Source organism: Engraulis encrasicolus, chromosome 23 (genome assembly GCF_034702125.1).
Source record: "Engraulis encrasicolus isolate BLACKSEA-1 chromosome 23, IST_EnEncr_1.0, whole genome shotgun sequence".
NCBI classification, from domain to species: domain Eukaryota; kingdom Metazoa; phylum Chordata; class Actinopteri; order Clupeiformes; family Engraulidae; genus Engraulis; species Engraulis encrasicolus.
The window spans coordinates 32,962,704-32,972,703 of NC_085879.1; the positions used below are offsets into that span (position 1 = coordinate 32,962,704).

General features: G+C 43.8%; 1 protein-coding gene across 1 annotated transcript in view; it reads left to right on the forward strand.

Moving 5' to 3' along the window:
• Window positions 1-10,000, forward strand: part of ahnak (AHNAK nucleoprotein) — a 37,453-nt gene that overhangs the window by 227 nt on the left and 27,226 nt on the right. Inside the window, exon 1 of the mRNA XM_063190194.1 lies at window positions 1-88. This exon is cut by the window's left edge and continues 227 nt beyond it. The gene's annotated coding sequence lies outside the window, so the exon portion shown is untranslated. The remainder of the gene's footprint in view (window positions 89-10,000) is intronic.

The window sequence follows — 10,000 nt, forward strand, 5'->3', positions numbered from 1 at the left end:
GCTAAGTTTCTTGGGCTGTGGTGAAGAAGACGTGGGAAGTGTCAGTGATGCTCAAGCCAGAGTGCTGAAAAAGGTTGGCAGTGTACAGGTAAGCTTTTGGAAAGTTTGTTTTATCACTTTAAAACTCTTCTAGGTGAATTCTGTTGTCAATTGACCATTGTGAACTGAGTCTTAATGTAACTTTTGCAAACGCATCGTCGCGTGTGAGAACGTCCAATGACATAATTACAATGTCTTGACATGTGTATGGATGGGTTGACAAAACAAAACCATCCTTTTTACTGTTGCGCATGAACTTGTGTGGCTGAACATGTGGAGAGGTGGGTGTGTATCTTCACTACCAACTAATGCTGCTAGCAGTGACTCATACCGTTCTGTAAACGGTGTTAAATGTATATGTGACTGTTTTATTGTCATGCGTACAAGTTAATGGACCGTCGACGTTGGCGAGGCTATTAGTATTTTGTGTCACACATGCGAAGTAAGTTTCCATATAGACTACGTGTAGTTGACATATTACTGGAGGAGAGAACGCACAAAGGACCACTGCAACCAATTTGACATCCACTAAAGTGCATGAACAACATAACTTTGGTCAAAAGGAAAGTTGCGCACAGGCACATTCCAGCATGGAGTGCGCGCAAGTTCAGCTTTGCGACGTGGATATTTACCCGATTTGACTGTCTCGCTCTCACAAAGTGCGTAGGCTGCTGTGTCGACGTAGAGCTCTGAAATAAATATTTATCATTAAAGTGTCTACATCGTGCCAATAACTGTGTTGAAAACTTAAAATTGAATAACTTTGATGCAGGATGTTAAGTTCCTCTGTTGGTTACGCATGGAGATTTTTAGGGTGTGGATTTTTTTTTTCCAGAGCTTTGCCTTTCTTCCCCCGCCCTCAAGTTAGGGAATATCACCCTGCCCTACCATATGTAGAATTAGAAACCAGCATTTTGGACGTCAGCAGTTATGCACGAACTCTTTGTGTGAGGCTGGTGAAAAAGAACGAGACATTTTGGTGGAAAATTCACAGACTTTACAGTAGGCTACCCAAAACAACCCAAACACCAAAGGGTGCGTTTAAAAGCTGAAAAGTTAAAAACTTTTCAAGGGGTGGAGTTTGGAGATCCACTCAAATTTGCTTCGATTTTCTTAACCTGGGATCCCAGCCAGGGTGTGGGGAAGGGAGGAGGCAGAGGAGGAGGAGGAGGAGGGTGGAAGGGGAAGGGAGGGGGTAGAGGGTAATGGAATGTAGTGGTTTGGAAAGACTAACTAATTGAAACCAGGTTTTCAAGCACTAGAGGGAAAGCACAGCGTCCTATAGAGTTAAAAGAATGAAGTGTTTTATCTACCCCACAGCCACTTTTCTGTGAGGGAGCTCGTTCCAGCGTGGAGGTTTTGTTTATTTAAATCAGTACAACAGCGTATAACAGCCACTTCCACTGTACAATGTATTGGGGCTGAAACATTTAAGGTTAGTCGTTCCAAGCAGTGCCTCTGATTTGTATGTTTATAGATTGAGCTGTTTGTTGGGTGGATGGATGGATAGGGAGAGATAGATGGAAAGAAAGAAAGAGAGAAAGAAAGAAACCCATCCATGGGATGGTTTGCAAGGAAACTACGAATTTGGAAGCCCATCCCCCTGCTCCTGCCACACCCTGGACGCTCTTCTGTGGCGTTGCAGGCAAAGCAGCGAGGGCTAGTCAGACCAGACGCCTCATCCACTTTAGCTCGCACGCTTCACACTATTGTAGTTTTGCCCTCGTGGCACTCTCAGTATCTAAAAAAAACACTTCTTGCTGGCTGCCATTGGCTTTGTGGCACACTTGGTGAACTTCTGCTGGGGCTGTAAACACCAATGGTTGATGATAACCACTGAAAGACTATCCTTGAACATATATTTCCAAGGTTCCTGATAGTGTGTGTGTTTTTTTATTCATTTTTTCTTTTGAAAAGAGAGCAGAGTATAGAGATATGAGTTGTAATTAGTGTGCCCTTGAGTTTTGAATATGAGAAATATGTTATAGCCTATCAAATGGCAGTTTTGTTGCCAGACTGTTTGATTGTATAGTTCAGTATAAAGGGTATGAGTGCTACTTAGTCTAAATTGGGGTGTAGTATAGTATAGGGCATCATTTCCAGGCATGGTTGTTGTAGCCAAGGAGGGGTTGGGGGGTGGAGAGGAACTGTAGCTCCCCCTGACTCCAACCTGATACAATAGATAGCAGTCCTGCTGTGGCACTTACAGGGTGTTTGCCATGGCAGTGTGAAACGGAAAGAGCGCAATCTCTCATAAACTTCCTCTGTCATTTCCTTGCAGGCTTTTTTTTTTTTTTTTTTCAGAGGTCGCTTTCTTGACTAAGTCATGGAAAAATATGAGGGAATGCTTTCTAGCAAATGACTTGCCACGTTTGAGGGTGGGTTTTCTTTCGTTCTTTCTTTCTTTCTTTCTCTTCTTTCGGTCTCTGGATGTTTGTGGGAGTTGTGTGCTGAGCCGCTCCACTGTAATTTGGCTTTGCTCTGTGGTATGGCGTGCTGTGTGACAAGACACATTATTTATGCATTTATCCTCCAAATGCTCTCAAATGACTTGAAGTGCCGTCATTTATCAACTTGCAGTGACTGTAAAAGATGCACCACCTCCAACTCCCCCACCCAAATGGAGAAAAAAAGAGATGTGTAGATCAATGTGATGGTTTGGTTGTGAATCACCAGACTCCATCTTAAGTTGTTGGAGTGATACACTCTACATTTCATCATCACCACCACCACCACTGCACAAGCGTCATCCATTTTCCATTCTTGTTCATTGTCAGGAGTTGTTTCAGCTTGTCTTAAGTTGGAGAGCAGTTATCATGTGTCCAACAGTTGAGAAAGAGTGAGTAGGCTACACGAGTGAGTGTGTGTGTGTGGGTGGGTGTGTGGAAGCAAACGGGCTACGCCTTTGCCAGTGATTCAATGAGTCATGTCCCCACTGATCCTCCATCTTTCCCAATTCCCTGGCCTCCTCTGAGAAATTATTGCTTTTCGATCACAGAATATGCTTAATCTGCTCGGAAGACATCCACTGGAAGTGATTTCATGCGTCAAGATTAGGCCCCTGTTACAAATTTGCTGTAACCGCAACGCCAATGACCAAGTCGCTATGTAGAAGAGATTACTAAAGACTCTCTGTAGTGTTGTAGTAGTGTAGTAATATGGTTGTAAAGTCGTCGCAATGACTTGGTACAAGTGCGCATTATGGGGCTACCACATGTTGGTAACCATGTAGTTATCAGAGCTTGGCCTTGTGCACTTCAAACGATTGTTTTTGCACGCACCATTCATTAAAGGCATGCCTCATGCCCCATGTAAATGAAAGAAGAACCAGTTTTGTAAAGAGAACTCTGTTGGCAAAGGCCGAAGGGATTTACTGTAAGACCTTTAGGGCCATGAGGCACGACAACAACAACATGATGCTTGTGATAAGAGTTTGTTCCATCGTCAGTCAGTGCATGTGAGATCGAGTCTTATGATACTCTTCAGTCGGACGCTAAGACAAATTTAACATTGTTTACACCCAGAGCCGCAGCTGGAGATGGAAAGCGACTCGCATCTCCCCGAGGTGCGAGTGAGGACGAGAGAAGACACAGGGGCTCTCTCAGGACATTCTGACCAGGAGTGTCAAATAGTGTGTCTGACCGCAACCGACAGTTGAAAGCAACAACCAACGCCAATTAGATCCTTGTGAAAAGGACGAGAGAGAGAAAAAAAGAAAACACGGACTGAGATCCGTCTGATAGTGGCGTCCAAATGTTTCATAATTCTGCACTGATAGTTGCATGGCAGGAAGAGAATGGGGCAGGATCATGTATCAGCAGGCATGCATGCCTCGCATGTGTTTTGCCTCGCCGTGCGTTTGTTTTGGGAGTTTCCAGCAAGATTATTTTGTCTCTTGCGGGCTTCGAAGTCCCCGACTGGAACATATTTTCGTTCATAACATACCCATCTAATTGGCAACTGCTGTAAAATAGACAAGGACCATAACAGTGACGACATGTTTTTGTATTATTTTTGCTATTTTCCCTTTCAAAACTTGTTCAAAACAGCGTGATCTTTGTCACATGCTAGTATGCAAAAACTTGGATATCTCGAAGTTGGTTGAAGTCTAGAGTAAGTAAATTAAGTAAATGAGTAGCTCTGACACATCTTCATGCGTTGTCCTTGTTGATTGCAATTGATTTTGACATTGGAGAATGGAGAACAAAACTTTGGCCCAACAGACTTGCTGCACAGTCAAAAAGGCAGTGTTGAATCAACACTTAGAGAGTACTCTGCCACCACAATTCACTCTTGAAGATGTTGCATCAACTCTCTAAGTATTGAATTAACACTGCATTTCACTGTGTGTGTGAACTGAGTGATCAAGAAGACATAGTCTATGGTTGATTTAAGCAGTCAGACCATTTTGTGGCATTCTGCTCCGTTTTAACACTTTAGTCAGTTTAGTATAATTGCAGCCCATGCAAATTTTCTGCCTCTGTGGCTGCACAGAGCATTTTTGTTTTCAGGCGTTCGGTCTTTAAGGCCTTTCAGGCTATTTTGACTTCCCCACAGAACTTCCCCCATTTTCCTGAATTGCTCGCAGGAATTAAATAAAGAATTTGAATCAAGGAATGCAGCCTTGTGCTCACAAATAGCCTGGGTCTTGTTTTCTTTTGCCATACTTTGGAATACCACACTAGTGCTAGATTGGGTAAACAACGTGCATTTTATACTTCAATAGTCGTTGTTTTCTGATCATCCATTGAGTTACTATGTACAAGCTTTTCTTGTTAGCACGTAGTGTTTGTGGGGATGGTGTTGACGCAACACTCCTCCTTAAAACAAGAAGAGTGAAAGTCCTCAAGAGAGGGGACCTGCTTTTATGACAGACATTTTAAAAACAGCCGTTAAATTATGCCCCCCTTTGACAGTAATTGTAAACAGATTATAGACCTTACTGCTCTCACTTCAGGTTGCCAAGTTATTGGGCTGCCATAAAGGCAGCCGGAGTGTGCCTGAAGTGTCTGTGTGAAGCACATAGGCTACGTGTTGTATGGCTGCTGTTGACGCCCCCCTTCTCCAAGGTCAGCTAGCCTCTGGCAGTTCTACAAAGACCAGTCTAGCTGGAAGTTAGGACCCTGCGCTCCTCTGTGAACTCTCAGGGAGTCTACAGTATTCTCCCAGTACCAGACACGGCCTGAGGTTCACTCCTCCTCTCTCCCTTTTTCTCTCCCTCTTTCTCTCTCTCTCTCTCTCTCTCTCTCTCTATCTCTCTCTCTCTCTCTGGCTTTCTCTTTCTCTCTCTCTCTCTCTCTCTCTCTCTCTCTCCCTCTTTCTCTCTCTCTCTCTCTCTCTCTCTCTCTATCTCTCTCTCTCTCTGGCTTTCTCTTTCTTCACTCAATAATTATGGCCCCAGAGCAAAATCCTTTCCTATAACTATAGGCCTACCTCTGGCGTGCAGACTCTGCACCAGTCTCTGGGCCGTCCCGCAGCATGTTATTTCCAATGACTTTCTCCTTTGTCATGCTTGCAGTGCAGGCTCTGTGTTCAGTCTTGTGTCTTGTCTGCGTTGTCCAAGTTAGAGGTTTTTTTTTATCGAATTCAGCCAACCCCATAATGTTTTCACAATTTCAGCACGAGTTTGGTTTGAGCAATGCGCAATTCAATTTGCTGTCGAAACAAAAAGGCATGCATGCACTTTTTTTTCCTCCCTCAGGAGTTCTTTCCACAGAGCACTATTGTCAGGAGATGCACCGTAAAAGAATTCAACACTTAGAGAGTTGATCTTCAAGATTGTTATTGGTCCCAGAGTAGTCTCTGACTGTTGAATTAACACTGCATACATTTTACGCTATAGGTGACAAAGTCGATCATGTTGTCTATGGGAAAAAACATGAAGAAAGACGCCTCATAACTGTCTATTTGACTTCAGCCTATGGGGGTGGGGGGAATGGATTAGGATGCGCCGGCCATTTCAGTTACAGTTGCTCATTAATTACTGTCTGACATTTCTGCGGTGTGATCATTGTGTCTTAATCCGTTGCCCCAGAGTGCTTTTGTAACTCTAAACCAGTAATTCATACACGACCGGGGGCGTGTGTTCTATCGTGTGTATCTATGCTCACCTGCAAACAAGGGTGGAGTTGAGAGGTAAAGCAAGGCAACGCAACCCTAAGGGGTACAGTTTGAGATGGCACACTAGATGGCATGGCTCCTGCCCACATTTTTTTTACTGACACTTTTTGTCAGTGTCACAAGTTGGGAGATGTCAACCACATCCTTGTTGGCTCGCCGCAAACCAAATTACATCACTGTCTTTAACCCAGCTGACAACTCTTTGTCTATAAATCTACTACATGGATTGTTTGGATTAAGCGTGACTCTGGGAGTGCATATACAAATCTGTGTGCACTCCACTCTGCACTGCGCTGGGTCTTTTTCGTTGTTTGCGCAATGGGTCATTTTGCGTGATACACACAGTTGCGAAAACTCTATAAAACGGCTAGAAAGGATCGTTTTCTTTCCGAGCTGAGTTGGCTTTTTGCTTTAATTCCCTCTGCCTGCCTGGTTGTTTGGCTGCATAAAGGTGGTGAAGCAGAAGCAGTGGTGGTGGAGCTGCAGTAAGAGGAGAGGAGAGGAGAGGAGTGCTGTTAGGTTAGGGTGGCAATGCAGTGCAGAGCTGTGTGGTGGAGGTGTGGTATGGTGTGGTGTGCTGTGGTGCTGTGGCGGTGCTGTGCTGTGCGGTGCGGAGCGGAGCGGAGGGGAGGACATATCTGTGGGGTTAGTCACCGCGGGAGAGGCCGGGCCGGGCTGGCTTCCAGCTGGCCTGACGGTCCTATCAAGGAATGCGTCTGCCTGACTGGAGGCCTGGGCGGGGCCCCTCTCTCTCTCTCTCTCTCCGGCTCCTGCTCCCTCTGCAACTTCAACTTCTGAGATGGTGGCAGGCGTCTGGTGGTGTGGTAGAAGTGGTGGTGGTGGTGGTAGTGGTGCGCAGTCATAAATCCAGTGTTAAATCAACACTTAGAGACTACTCTGGAACCAAACACACTCTAGAAGATTTTTAGTTGACTCTCTAAGTATTGAATTAATACTGCGTTCGCAGTAGTTCTGGTGTTCTACCGAAAAGGGCGTGTCACTTTAAAGAATAAGTTAACAGAGTATAGGGAGACTTTGGCAGGTATTTGTTGTTTTCAGACCTGTTTGTGTACGATTTATTAGACTTTTATTATATGAGGTAGCAGAGGAGGAAGAGGAATTTCTGTAGCCATTGTCAAAAGGTGTTGTTGAAATGTTGCCACAAAGTTACAACTGTTGTTTCCAACACATTTACTTGATGGGCTAAGCAAATTCAAGATAAGATTGCTTCTGATAGGAATGTTGTATGTTTGCGAATTACAGATTATTTCAGTATTTACTCAACCTTAGGCAAACAGCTACAATATAGGTACATTTACGCAAGCAAAACATGCACCTACAGTAGTTAAGTGATTAAAATTTTAAATAAGGTATACATTAACAAGTTAATTAACATGTAGTACAATCAAGTTTTTGACAATAAAGCATTTGCAACATTTTCCACATAAGCTTACTACATATAGGCCCATATGTCCATTTTGCTACTCCGAGTCACCTCTGTGGTGTAAATACTGGTGTCGAATGGTGGAAGTTGTGTCTTTGAGTGTACACAGCTGCTTGGAGCGCCGTCGCTCTGTGCAAACACACTGGGACAAACACGACTAGCCAGCCAGCACGGCCTTTATCGGCCCCCGCTATTTCAGTAGCAGCTCGGGGCAACAAAACTACACGCAGTATAGTCGAAACGGAGGAGCCGAACTTTGTTCAAGTGTTTAATATACACACGAATACAATCACGAGTTGATTTGGAGCCTTAGTAAGCCTTTTTTTTGCCATGTTTTACATTAAGATGTAATAGAAGACATTTTAGGACTACTTCAGAAATGGTTCTTTAAAGACTGTCTTTTATGTTTGAAGCACTCGGTTTCATGCAACTGGTGTCTGCACTTGATGAGTTATTGCAGTTTCTCCCTTCTAGTCAGACAGCAATCCTACCAAGATATTCAGAAAAGATATTCCTTGGTCCATTCCTCAACTAGTGTGGAAATGACAGCCGACGACATTGCTCACTCGTCAGTAGATTATCACAAGCACATACCTGCCCAGGCCCATACCTGCCTCTGTGTTGTCATGTCGGAACATATTTTCACTTTGAAACAATTTGTTGTGCAACTTCTGCACCCCACAACCCTGTCGAGCATCAATCACGTCATGGTGTATTGGACCTTTAACATTTAAAGTCAAGCAAAGCTCAGCTGCCTGCCACGAAAACACAACATTTTCACGAATCATTCATGCTCTATAGGATCAAACACCGCAAAAGGACAGTGCTGGGAGGTATTTTATCTCGAATTGATTTAATCGTGCGGTGGTGGTAGACTTACAAGTCCTTTATCTGTCTATCTGCTGCAGTTGCGTCAGTGGCAAACATGCCAAGATCGAGTGTGCTTTGAGGTGCCTTGGGCAAGTGTGTGGAATCCCACGTCCCGTGGATACGTTAACAGCCAGGCAAACGGCTGTAAAACAGGCCCATCATTGTTTGCACTTATCTGCGAAAATGTGTAAGAACTGTTTGACAAAATTGACCTCAAGGGAAGAGAGGTAGAGGTAGAGGGAGGGAGGGAGAGGGTAGGAGAGAGAGAGAGAGAGAGAGAGAGAGAGAGAGAGAGAGAGAGAGAAAACCTCAATGACGAGTCAGGTGACCACAAGCGATAGCTTCTGTGGAGAGGGATTTAAAGGTGACTCACCCGTTGATAGTTGGGTGGTTGCGCTGGTTGTATTTGCTGGGCGATTGCAAATCTGTTGAAGTCGACACACCTTGAGAGGGCTACGCCTCATGTAAATGTTGGCTGCCATGACTGGGAAAAACAAATACATGCTTTCATGTTTTTCACTGCTCAGCTTTTTTTTTTTACTCTGCTCTCAATAAAGTATTTCAAAGTTAAGTCTTCAAAACTATAAACTACAAACAACACAGTTAGACTCAAGATACAACATTCAAGAACATATTGTTGCTGACAGAGGGCAACAAAATTATGTTTGAAACACCAACAAAGTTTTTGTTTCTTTTCAGATATAGTGTATCATACAGATAATCTTACACACAGGATTGTAGTAAGCTCTAGAAGGCACATCATCCCGATATATACAGGCTTGGAGTTATTTGTTTATAGCCTGCAGGAGACTCAGTTGACCCCCCCTGGTGTGTGCAGTATCTTGGCTGTGATCTAACACTGTGACAGGGCAGCCATAGATCAGCCTCTGTGGAATGGAAGCTATGGAATTTGCAGACACATAGCTCACGTTTGCGCTTCATGGCCCGGACTTAAATGTCCTTCCTAATACCACGCATTGGTTGGCCAAGTATGTTTTCGTAATACTTCTTGGATTAACGCCGGCATCTATTTTTTAGCTTCTAATTGAATTTACTTGTTTGCGTTGAGATATTTATGTATATATTTCAGCTGTCAAACAAATTAGCCTGTGAGCGTCACGATAGGAAAATAAAGCGTGCCATTTTTAACTTTAGAACTTAGGAAGCCCTAAGGCTTTGCCAGGGCATGAGCGTTTGTTTTTTCATGAAAAGACATTGGGTTGCAATGTTGTACAACTAAAAGTTTGATTACCACGAGAGTCGTAACGTTGTATGAATGTTGCCAAAGTTTGTCCTTCGACTTAAGCCGTCCAAAATATCATCTGATGAGAACATCTGATGAGCGGAGATGATTGTCTTTTCATGGGAATGTGGCCAGCCTTAGGCCTCAGCCATGGATAAATTTACTTTCTTTGTGGGTGTGTCGCCATGATTGGAACTCTACTAATCTGCTGGGCATGTGCTGTGGTCCCATGCCCATTAATCATTAAATTATGCTTTTGTGCCAAAAGTTAATACACAGACACA